The sequence below is a fragment of the Camelina sativa genome, chromosome 18, assembly GCF_030686135.1.
Source record: "Camelina sativa cultivar CO46 ecotype springtype chromosome 18, ASM3068613v1".
NCBI lineage: Eukaryota > Viridiplantae > Streptophyta > Magnoliopsida > Brassicales > Brassicaceae > Camelina > Camelina sativa.
This window is the reverse complement of record NC_141897.1, coordinates 3,502,941-3,514,807: the sequence shown is the minus strand read 5'-3', so window position 1 is coordinate 3,514,807 and position 11,867 is coordinate 3,502,941. Positions and strand designations below refer to the sequence as shown.

The 11,867-nt window shown below is 37.5% G+C and overlaps 2 pseudogenes; both read left to right on the top strand.

Moving 5' to 3' along the window:
- Window positions 1-5,747: 5,747 nt before the first annotated feature.
- On the top strand, window positions 5,748-7,326 carry LOC109130539 (cytochrome P450 76C2-like; annotated as a pseudogene).
- A 1,504-nt stretch (window positions 7,327-8,830) lies between these two features.
- LOC147921461 (uncharacterized) lies at window positions 8,831-9,829 on the top strand (annotated as a pseudogene).
- Window positions 9,830-11,867: the final 2,038 nt, after the last annotated feature.

Genomic DNA, 11,867 nt, shown 5'->3' with positions numbered 1-11,867 from the left:
TAGAAAGAAACACTTTGAGCTCAGCCGAGAACCAAACCTAAACTTAGAGACATCTTGAGATAGTTGAACATGAAATATGTAAAGTGAAGCTAGAAGAAAGTTTGAAACTTTAACCTGAACTCTTTGTAATTTTAGAAAGAATCACAAGCCCATCCTTTATCTCTATTAGTAGACCATTATAGAAAACGAAACGAGACAACGAACGCAGTAACCCTAAATCCAAGCAAAGCTTTCCAAATCAAACTCCACCAAGCTTCTGCTCCTCCTCAATGAAATCTCTGTTAGTAACCCGAAACTGGAATCATGTGAGATAAAAGGAGACATCAACGACAATAGAAACAGCGACGTTATAGCTTGAAGGCGTAGTCAGAGACAAGCCCTGCCGTTGCATCGCCGCGTCGAGGATGATAGATCTGGAAATCTGAGGCCAATTGATGGATCTGGGACAAAGAGATGATGAATCGATCTAAATCTGAGGTGGAACTGATAAAATCCACCAAAACTAGCGACAAAATCAGAAGAAGAGGAAAAGAGTGAGAAGAAGCTTGCTTTTTCGGATGAAGGATCTGAAGGAGCAGAGACGAAGTAGAAGAGAAGAAAAATGAAAATAAAACTTAGGTCTTGCTTAGTGTGAAGAGTGAAGACAACCAAGTGAGTATTTTTTTTTTAAAGTGTTGAACGGTTTTTGTTTAAGTGTTAAGCGGTAAATTAAAATTTTGCTAAATTTTGGTTCATTGTTGGCGGTTTGAGTAATTATAGCTTTATTCTTTGTTATTATTTAGGCTTAGCGTTAATGAAATGCTATGATATAGGCACCAAAATCTGAATACTATTTTTAATAGCACTTACGAAATATGTGCTATCGTATGATGCTATCAGTGTACACTTTTTTGTAGTGTTTGCACATGTCCCGTCACAAACAGGAATAACTAGTGGAAACATTGCAAGGAGTTAAATCGACATAGTGGGAGATGAAGAAGATGAGTTAGCTATAGAAGATTGCATTAGTTACCAAACTCAAACCAAAAAAAGAAGAAGAAGATGATGATTTTGATTAATCAATTTCTTCACATCACTCTATAACTCATCTTTCACATGTTAATAATGCAAGCACCATCTTCTAAACTTGTTCTAGGCATAAATGTGTAACACCCTAGTTTCAAGAAATGTGTAACACCCTAGTTTCAAGAAATGTGTAACACCCTAGGCATAAATGTTTGAAAGATTTGATTTTGACAGTTTATGTCACAAAAATACACTTACTTTTCGATAAAACATCCCGAGAGAACTCCACGTGTAAGCGTGCTTTAGCGATTTCAGGATGGATCGATTTATGAATAGAATGTTTAGTTAGTGCTAATCGATGTTGGTTTCTTCATCTTAAATGTGTTTAATGCTTGAATTAGTTTTATCACCTAGTTCTAGAACCTAAGTTATGTTACACAGCAAAAGTATTTAACGAAATGTCGGAATCAATTTGAGATGATCAACACTCCTCTAGCTAACGAGAGTTGATGATAGATATTCTTATGAACTAATTAGACTTAAGTTTAATGCTAATTTGATTTCATGATTACAAATAAAAGATTAATAATTGTTGATTTCATGTTTACAGGCTAATTCCTAAGAGAGGATTAGTCTGTTATCGTGATTTATGTTCTATACCGGTTCTTACTTAATTTCCCTTGATTCATTGATTGCCTTTTGTAACGCCCCGATCATCACTTTTCAGTGGGCCCACGTCCAATCCGAGTCCATGAGTCCACCTTCCTTAATGGGCTTCACGTCCTCTCACTAGGCCCGTGAGCCCATCCATATATGACGGTCAGTTTGCTACGACTGGGAGGCTTTAAAGACTTGTTACTATCCCTAAAAATCACCACATGATCTTTTCCTATGTTTTGTCCTCACTCGCGCAGTTCCGACAATCACTTCCCGGAAGGTCACCCATCCTGAGACTACTCCAGCTAAAACACGCTTAACTCTGGAGTTTCTCATGACCCTTGACCGAAAATATAAGTGCACTTTTGGTGACATAGGTGGCCAAATCAATTCTTTTAAACTTCTCCGCATGTCCCTGAAACCGGGGTGTCACAATTCACCACCACTAACAAATCGCAACGTCTACACTCGTATGGGTTCGACTTTGATACCACTTGTAACGCCCCGACCATCACTTCTCAGTGGGCCCAATGTCCAATCCCAGTCCATGGGCCCACCTTCCTTAATGGGCCTCACGTCCTCTCACTAAGCCCGTGATCCCATCAATATCCGACGGTCGGTTTGCTACAACTGGGAGGTTTTAAAGACTTGTTACAATCCCTACAAATCACCACATGATCTTTCCCTGTGTTTTGTCCTCACTCGCACAGTTCCGACAATCACCTCCCAGAAGGTCACCCATGCATCCTGAGACTACTAAAGCTCAAGCACGCTTAACTCTGTAGTTCTCTCAGGACCCTTGACCGAAAAGATAAGTGCAATTTCGGTGATATAGGTGGCCAAATCAAATCTTTTAAATCTCTCCGCATGTCGCTGAAACCGGTGTGTCACACCTTTATCCTCAATCCCAAAGAAATTTCCTAGAACACAACACTTTATCTTATTGTTTGATCAACCATTTTATTATTGCTCTTTGATAACGAAAAACCAAACAAATTATCATTGGTTCTTGTGGATCGACCTCGAATATACTACCTTGTAGTTATATGTATTCGGTTTTTACTTGAGCAGTCAACAAACAAGAAAGCATAACTTAAATAAAATAGTTTGAAATCACAAAGTCTAAGGGATTATCATTCATGGACCATGCTCTAAGGGATTATTATCGACCTACTTAAAAAAAAATTCACATAAGAACATTTTCAAAATACCTAAAAGACAATTTTGAATATATGGAAATTTTGTAAGTTGGAATTTCATGATCAATGATAAATTATGGTTTTTACGGATTTTAACATGATATAATTGTAATTTTTGAGTCTTTTGATTTGTTTTGTATGTTGTTTTTGAGTCTTTACAAGATTATGTACTTATTGGCACATATGGAGCATAATTGAGCAAAATAGGAGGATTTGGAGCATATTCACGCATTAAGGCTAAGCTGTGAAGTTCATAGACAAGTTTAGAGACATGCATCGACCAATGTAGGTGTTGACATCGATCGATGCAGTGTTCATACCAAGACAAGTCCGAGTTTCTCAAAGTTCTGATGATTTACAAAGCTGCCCCAAAGTTTTCTCTAATGCCAATATTAAGTTCTCACATGTTTTGAAAGATATAAATAGGATTTTAGGGTTTTAGAACCCTTAAGCTTTATTTTCTGCAAACTTTAGAGAGAGAGGGAGAGAGAGAGGATTCGGGAAAACGTGTTTAACTTGGAAAATTGTAGAGTTGATGGCAATTAATGAAAACCGAGTTTAAATGATGAGATAATTGTGATAATACATAATGTATATGTACATAGAAAAATGATGCTCACATATGCAATGGAAATCCTAGTTAGATGTTAGGTAATATACCATTTTTAGAACAATCTCTCAAAGCCTTTTCATCTTTTTCCCTGTTAACTTATTAGTTATTACTAGATGTTAGGTATTAGGTAGCCATATTAATCTCTGAGTTTGTTTCTTGCAAGTTGCTAGATAATTACTAAATATTAGGTATTAGGTAGTTAATACTACATATTAGGTATTAGGTAGCGTAGAATGCTCTTTTCTTTTATGCAATTAAAATTTTCTCCTAGACACGATTATTGAGGAGGCCTTTTCAACCAAATTTTCCGGCGTGCCAGTGAGGCTTTTGCTCGCCGGCGTAAGGATCTATTCGTCCCTTTCCATGTTCAATTCATATCTGCTTTTTCTAGTGTATCTTTTTCAAGTTTATTCCCCGTTTTTCCCCTTTTTTAACTTTACTCGAACCCTAATAAATTTTCTCTCCGATCCAAACCAAAACCATTGTATGCTCCCGCCGATCTCCACCTCACCGGAGAGATTGTCTTTGCAAATCTTGGGAAATAAATATTCTCATCCCTCACTATGGCAATATACTATGAAGCTAGGATTTTCTCCAGTGGACTTAGCTTCTATCGTCGATTCAAACCGAGGCCACTGCCTGTTTCCGCCAAACTTTCACTCACTAGAGATATTCCCTACTTCTTAAACATCCTTGTTAACTTCAGACAGTCGCCCCAGCCAGCTCTCATCTCGGCAATCGGTTATGAAACTAGAATTTCCCCAGTGGACCAAGTTAATAATGACGACTCTTACCACAGCCAATGTATGTTCCTGCCTATCTTTTACACATCGGAGAATCCCTTTGCACCGCATATCTCTACGTCAGTCTCGAGCGACCGACAATCTGACCATCCTTTGTGACGTTCTTTTGGAAACCTAGGGTTTTCCCTAGTGGACCTAGGCCTCAGGACATGCCCATTAGTGCAAACACGAGCCAAACCCATCTATTATTCTCATGTTGGTCAAAATAGCAAGCCCAAGCCCTTTACTTCATCGTCCATGGATTATCATTGTGAAGCACCATGTTCACATAATATTTTCAGCTCATATATCAACGGTTGGAGAAACATATCAAGAGATCTCTTTGGATGATTTGGACTGGGAACTAAAATAGAAAGGAAAAGAAACTCTCGACGCATGCACAAAGATGGCAGTATGTTATAAGGTGTTACAATTACCGGCAGACAACGAATATTGCCTCCCATGCTTTCCAAATGGATTGAAACCATCTGTAGATAATCTTAGGTACACGTTTTGAGGCTCATACGCAAAATCCGGATACAGATATTGGAAATGCCTCCATGCTTCTGCATTTCAAGGATGCGTAATCTCTCCATTTGATCTATGTTCTGCGTGCCATCTCATTGGACCAGTCGTACGCTCAGATTAATATAATCACTTCAGCTTTTCTGTGATCGGTAAATACCACATCCGCTTATGTGGAACTGGAACCCTACCGCATGTTTCATGATATCTTGGTTTTTGACAAAATCGATACCTTCTCCTATCTTCATCTTCTCTCAAATAGATCATGCAATTATCTTCGCATACATCTATCATTTGATATGGAAAACCAAGACGGGCGCTAATTTCTGAATCTCGTAATATATACCTATAAAATGATTACCTTCAGGCAAAATTTATTTCACAAAATTTGTTATCGCATCCACACATTCCTCAGCCAAATTGTAGTCCGTCTTTATGGTCATTAGTCCGTTCGGAATCCGTCAGTAATCCGTCAGTAAATTTGAAATTTTCAACCGCTATGAAAATGATACATTTACCAATGAATTTCTGACGGATATTAATTTAACTTGTAAGAAATCCATTGGAAAGCGAATAATATAAATGACTACAATAGCAGATACATTTACCGAGGAATTTCTGACGGATATTTATAAGATAAGAACAAGAAAAATAACGGATATATTAACCGACCAAATTTCGATGGACGTTACTGACGATAGAATTTGGTCAGTAATCCGTCAGAAATTCTGACAGATTTCTGACGGATTATGTCTGTCAGTATATTACCGATGGAAAATCGACAAACTCTAATAACGTCAGAAATATGTCGGTACACTGTTGGTAATTCCTGACACACAGATGCCCATCATAACTTCCGTCGGTTATGACCTTGTTTTCTTGTGGTGGCTCATTAACCTGGGAGAACATATATTCTTGATGATTTTAAATGTTCTGACGCAGATGCTATGGGGCACGACGGTCTGATCTTCTTGCTAAAGCCTAATATCTCTTAATTTTTTCCCGGTTTGATCTTCAGGGTGTGGTTAAGCGTATGTGAAGACCGGCTCATATGATGGACCGGATGTTTGACCGATCATTAACCAACGGCTGGAAATGGATAGGGACAGTGATGGGAGAGTTGTGGATTTTCTGGATGTATTGTTGAAAGTCAAGGATGAAGAAGATAAGAAGACAAAAATAAACATGAACGATGTCAAGGCGTTGCTCATGGTACGTTAACTATTTTTTTCCCTCATAATGCAAATATATTTTTTCAAAGCTGGTTTGTTTATTGTATAGGACATGGTGCTCGCTGGTACATACACATCATTACACGTCATAGAATTTGCGATGTTCGAGCTATTACACAACCGGGATATCATGAAGAGAGCTCAACAAGAGCTTGACAAAATTGTGGGTAAAGACAAAGTAGTGAAGGAATCTCACATCTCTAAACTTCTATATATTCTCGCCATTATGAAAGAAACTCTAAGGCTTCACACAATTATTCCACTCCTTGTTCCTCGCCGCCCTTCACAAACAACGGCAGACCTAGGAAGAAAGATGGTGGGTCACCTGACCTGGGTAAACTAATAAAATAGTTATTTTTACATGTAATAATATAAAGTTTCAGTAGCACAGATGGTAAAATTCTTTAGTGTTGACCTCTCCGAACCAGAGTTCAAACCACCAATATGATATAAATATTTCTTTTGTTCTATAATTGACCTCCCTAAAAACATTTTCTGGGTCTGCCACTGTTCACAAACCACCGTGGTGGCCGGCTTTACCATCCCTAAAGATTCAAAGATTTTCATCAATGTGTGGGCGATCCATAGGAATACAAACATATGGGAGGATCCACTAAAATTTGATCCTGACAGGTTTCTTGATTAGTCTTGTGACTTCAACGGAAATGCCTTCAATTATCTACCGTTTGGGTCTGGTCGCAGGATGTGTGCGGGAATGGCTATGGTCGAGAGGGTTGTTCTTTACAATATGGCTATGTTATTGCATTCTTTTGATTGGATAATTCCCCAAGAAGAGAGAGTTGGGGTCGAGGAAACATTTGGGATCGTGTTTGTTGATGTCCAGATTGGTAACAATTAGAGATTTTAGTTTGGTGGAAAGGATGTCAAAATTCTTTTTATAATTTGGTGCCAGAGCAAAATAGAGTCGGGTTACAAAGTGTACTAGACGAGTTAAAACAGCGAGGGCAAAAGATCGATAAAGAAAAGACGAGCCAACAAGCTCGTTGATCTTAAGCTCTGGACGGGAGCGTAGTCAATCGCTTGTCGTTTCTCTAACCCTCTCTGCTCATTTTTCACTGATCCTTTTTTTTGACGCCTTATGCCTCTATTTATAGAATACCGTATCGGTCCGTCTCTTCGAAAAGACCATAATACCCCTATTCAGGCCTCAATATTCGTTTGAGCTTTTATGGATTGTTAACGGGCCGGGCTTTGTACGAGGTGAAGATCCACACCCAACAGTGTTGAAACTGAAAAATCCACTTGTTGCCACGCTCATGCTAAGGTTGTCCGATCCAAATCTATATCTGTAGTTCAACACAAAGGAAAACTGAATGTTCTACTGCGGGCATGATTTAATAAAATCCGTATTATTACGTGACTAGAAAAATCTCCATATCTAGTTTTTACAATTTGGTCACCTATACGTCTCTGAAAAGAAATTAAGACACAAATACTTAATGTGAAATACATGAGTTTTTACAATTTAGTTTCATAAAATAAAAACTAATGTGAATAGATATATAATTACCATATGTATAGATGTTAAAAAAAATTATTACCATATTATATAAACTTATTTGTATCTGGGTTATTGTTACATTTGGGAACAAATTAAAATTTGCTATTCAGCAAACGATAAGCATGTTAACAAAAGACAAGTAAGGAATGTTAGTAAGACATCATCTTCTCTCCATGATAGCAATATACCATTTACTATAAAGACAAAGAGTTGGTGAGTAAACCGAATCACACCATAACAAGAAAAACCCTGGTCTTTTTCATTTTATAGTTACATAGTTTAATGGTTATTATGATTACTCACGTAAAAACAAAAACATGTAAATCATTACGTTATCTTTAAGTATTTTAAAAGAATAAAGAAAACTACTATATTTCAAAATTACATTTTCAATATTAAACCCTAAACTCTAAATACTAAATTCTACCCCTCAAAACTATACACTAAATATAAAATGGAAAATTCATACCTAAATTCATTTCATAATCAATTTAAAATGTTGTAATGTGTCAAATAATGCTTTTTTATGAAATTTATGGATAGAGTGCTATAATTTTTCATAAAACATGTTTTACTGCTATTTTAGGTTATTTTAGTTCTCACAATTAACACAAAGGTAAGTTTTATTTTCAACTTAGTACATTGTCTTTAGAGTTATAAAATATCACTATATTTTAAAATTAAACTCTAAACTTTACCCTCTAAAAGTTATACCATAAATATAACTGTGTTTTAAAATTAAACTCTAAACGAATTAAAATATTACAATTGTGTTGAAAGTATTTTTTGTAAATTTATAGAGTGTGTTATATTTTTCATAGATCTTGTTTTAGTAATATTTTAGGTGTTGTAAAACACGGATGGTGGATCTTCCATAACCGGCCCATACATGTCCTAGTGTGTAAGGCCCATGGCCGAAGGCCTATTGCTTATTTCCTATTCCTAGTCGGTTTTGTACTAATGGTTTATCTATCCCTATATATATGTAATGATCGATTGAATCAATAATAATAAGAAGAGAAAACCTCCTTAGAGTTTCTCTAGTTTACAACACGTTATCAGCACGATAGCCCTAAACCCCAACTGAGAAAAAGTTCCTAACCCTAAAACCGCCATCGCACATAGAGTCCATGTTCGTCCAAGCTCGGCGATCAGCTTCCGTTCGTGTCCGTGGTCAGCTCCTGTTCGTGATCAGTTCTTGTTCGTGTCTAGGCCGAGGATAGTGATCAAGTTCAAAGTAAATCCAAGGTCTTTAGCTCCCGGATCAATTCCAGTCAACCTCCAAACGGTGGAATATGGCAAAGTGCAACAATCTCCAATATTCTGCCCTTAACGTTTCTGGAGACAACTATCTCCAATGGGCATTGGACACTAAAATCAACCTGAAATCAAAGGATCTTTGCAAATGCATTGAGGATAATAATGTGTGCACTGAGAAGAGTAGATATAAGGCGATTTTGCATATACGCCATCATCTTGCTGAGAGTCTCAAGAACCAGTACCTTACCATTGAGAATCCTCTTGAGCTTTGGACAGAGTTGAAAAACAGATATGGACACCAAAAGACGGTGCTCCTACCCAAAGCTCAATTCGATTGGAAAAACCTAAGGATTCAGGATTTTAAATTCGTGGATGAGTATAATTCAGAGGTATTCAAGATAGTCTTCATCTTAAAATTATGTGGTAAGGAGGTTACTGAGGAGGACTTGTTGGAGAAGACATTCTCAACCTTTCACACCAATAATATATTGCTTCAGCAACAATATCGTGAAAAGGGTTTTAAGACATATGCAAGCCTCATCTCTTGTTTGCTACTTGCTGAGCAAAACAATGAGCTATTATTGATGAACAGTGCATTGAGACCTCCTGGATCTACCCCCTTACCAGAGGCTCACAAGGTTGACATGACTAAGAAAGAGCATCAAAAGCCCAAGGAGACCAAAGAGTCTAACTACGTTCATAGAGATAAGCATCATGGTCGTGGCCGTGGTGGAAGAGGACGTGGTGGTTCTGGCCGTGGGAACCGGTCCAACTTCGGTCGTGGCCGTGGTAGAGGCCGCAGAATATTCAAACCGCAACACAAAGTTAAATCAGTTTGTCACTGATGTGGTATGTCAAATCATTGGGCTAAGACGTGCATAACACGTAAGCATCTCATTGATCTCTATCAAGAGAGTTTGAAAAATGGTCCAGAAGCTAACTTGGTTCATCTCGATGGTGAAGGAGATTTCGACCATGAGAATGATGACCAATTGGATTATGAAACTTCTGATTGCCTAAAAGAGGATAATTAAACATTGATTTTTTTTATTTTTTTTAATTCTCTATGTTTTATGACTTTGGTTTTTATTGAAATATAATTTTGGTTTAAATTCAATTATTTTATTTCCTTCATTATAAAATTATTTGTTTATGTTTTAAAACATAAATTCTTGTCCATTTTAAAAATGGCTGAGGACAAGAACATACTTGTGGTTGATATTGGATCAAGCCACACGATTTTGAAGGATAAGAGATATTTTGTTAATCTCATTTTGAAAAATGCCAATATTAGTACAATTGCGGGTATAGCGAGCTTAATTGAAGGCTATGACCATGCATATTTTATTACCTAATGGCACACATCTTGAAATAAGTGATGCCTTATATTCACCCAGCTCAAAGAGAAGCTTATTGAGTTTTAAAGACATTCGTTTGAATGGTCTACATGTTGAAACTAAGGTGAAGGAAACCAAGAGTTCCTACATATTACTGAAATCACCCAAGGATCTAAGAGAATCCTAGAGTCTATACTTGCACTAGCCACTGGTCTTTACCATGCTAAGATTAATATGATAGAGGCTAATTTGGCAATGAATAATATGTTCAATTAACAATTCACTTTATGGCATGACCGGCTTGGCCATCCGGGTTCTAACATGATGCGTAAGCTAATTATGAATTCTAAAGGGCACACTCTAAAAGAGAGAAGAGTTATTCCTAAGAATTTCACGTGTGTAGCATGTGCACAAGGAAAACTCATTATAAGGCCATCACCAGTAAAAGTCACTAAAGAGATTTTAAACTTTCTGGAAAGAATACAAGGGGATATATGTGTACCAATACACCCACCTTGTGGGACGTTTAGATATTTTATGGTCCTTATTGATGCATCGACCAGATGGTCGCATGTTTGCTTATTATCAACTAGAAACCTTTCGTTTGCTAGATTGTTAGCCCAGCTCATAAGACTAAGATCACACTTTCCAGATTTTCCACTTAAGACTATACGTCTAGACAATGCTGGTGAATTTACATCCCAAGCGTTTAATGAATATTGTATGTCCATAGGGGTGAGTGTGGAACATCATGTGGCACATGTCCATACAAAAAATGGATTAGCTGAATCCTTCATTAAACGGATCCAATTAATTGCTCGACCATTATTCATGAGGTCGCAGCTTCCTCTGTCGGCTTGGGGACACGCAGTATTACATGCAGCTGAGCTTATATGCATCAAGCCATCTAGTGAGCATAAATATTCACCATCCCAATTATGAACGGGTCATGAGCCAGACATATCCCATTTAAAAACATTCGGGTGTGTCGTTTATGTACCAATTGCTCCACCACAGAAAACTAAGATGGGAACTCAAAGGAGGATGAGAATATATGTTGGATATGATTCTCCCACCATTATTGATGCAGCTTATGCATCAAGTGTTGCATAAAAGACCTTTTTCCTTTTCTTCTTTGTCGTTGGGTTTTGGGTGTTATGTTAAACTTCTATTTTTGAATTATCGTTACTTCCTTTTCTTTGGGTAGCTAGGTTTTTTTATCGTTCTATATATAAGTGTTGCTACTGCTTCTTTGTTATGCAGCTTTTGATAATTAATAAAACGAGATTATTCTCTGTCCCTTGTCTTGATTCGATTAAGTTCATCAGAACAAGAAGCCGTGTGAAGATTTGATTAGATTCATCTCACGAGAAGCAGGTCCCAAGCGAGGATTCTAACGAGTTCCTTGGTCGAGCTGATCCATCCGGTTCCCACGCTGCGCCAGGTTGGTATCAGAGCTTTGCTACGTTCCAGTTACGATGCCGAGAGCAAAGAAAGTTACACCTCCCACCGAAGCTGAGATCATTCGTCAAGCACTTGCTGATCTCCAAACCCAAATTGCTAATCTAACGTTAGCAATCACGTTTATGAATTCGCGCCAGGTTCCCCCACCACGTGAGGAAGTCGTGAAAGAAGAAGATGATGCTGAATTTGATGAAAATCCTTTTGCTGGACTAAACAACAATGGTAAGAACCATCTTCCTGTGATCGAACATGCCGATGAAGAAGATTTTCG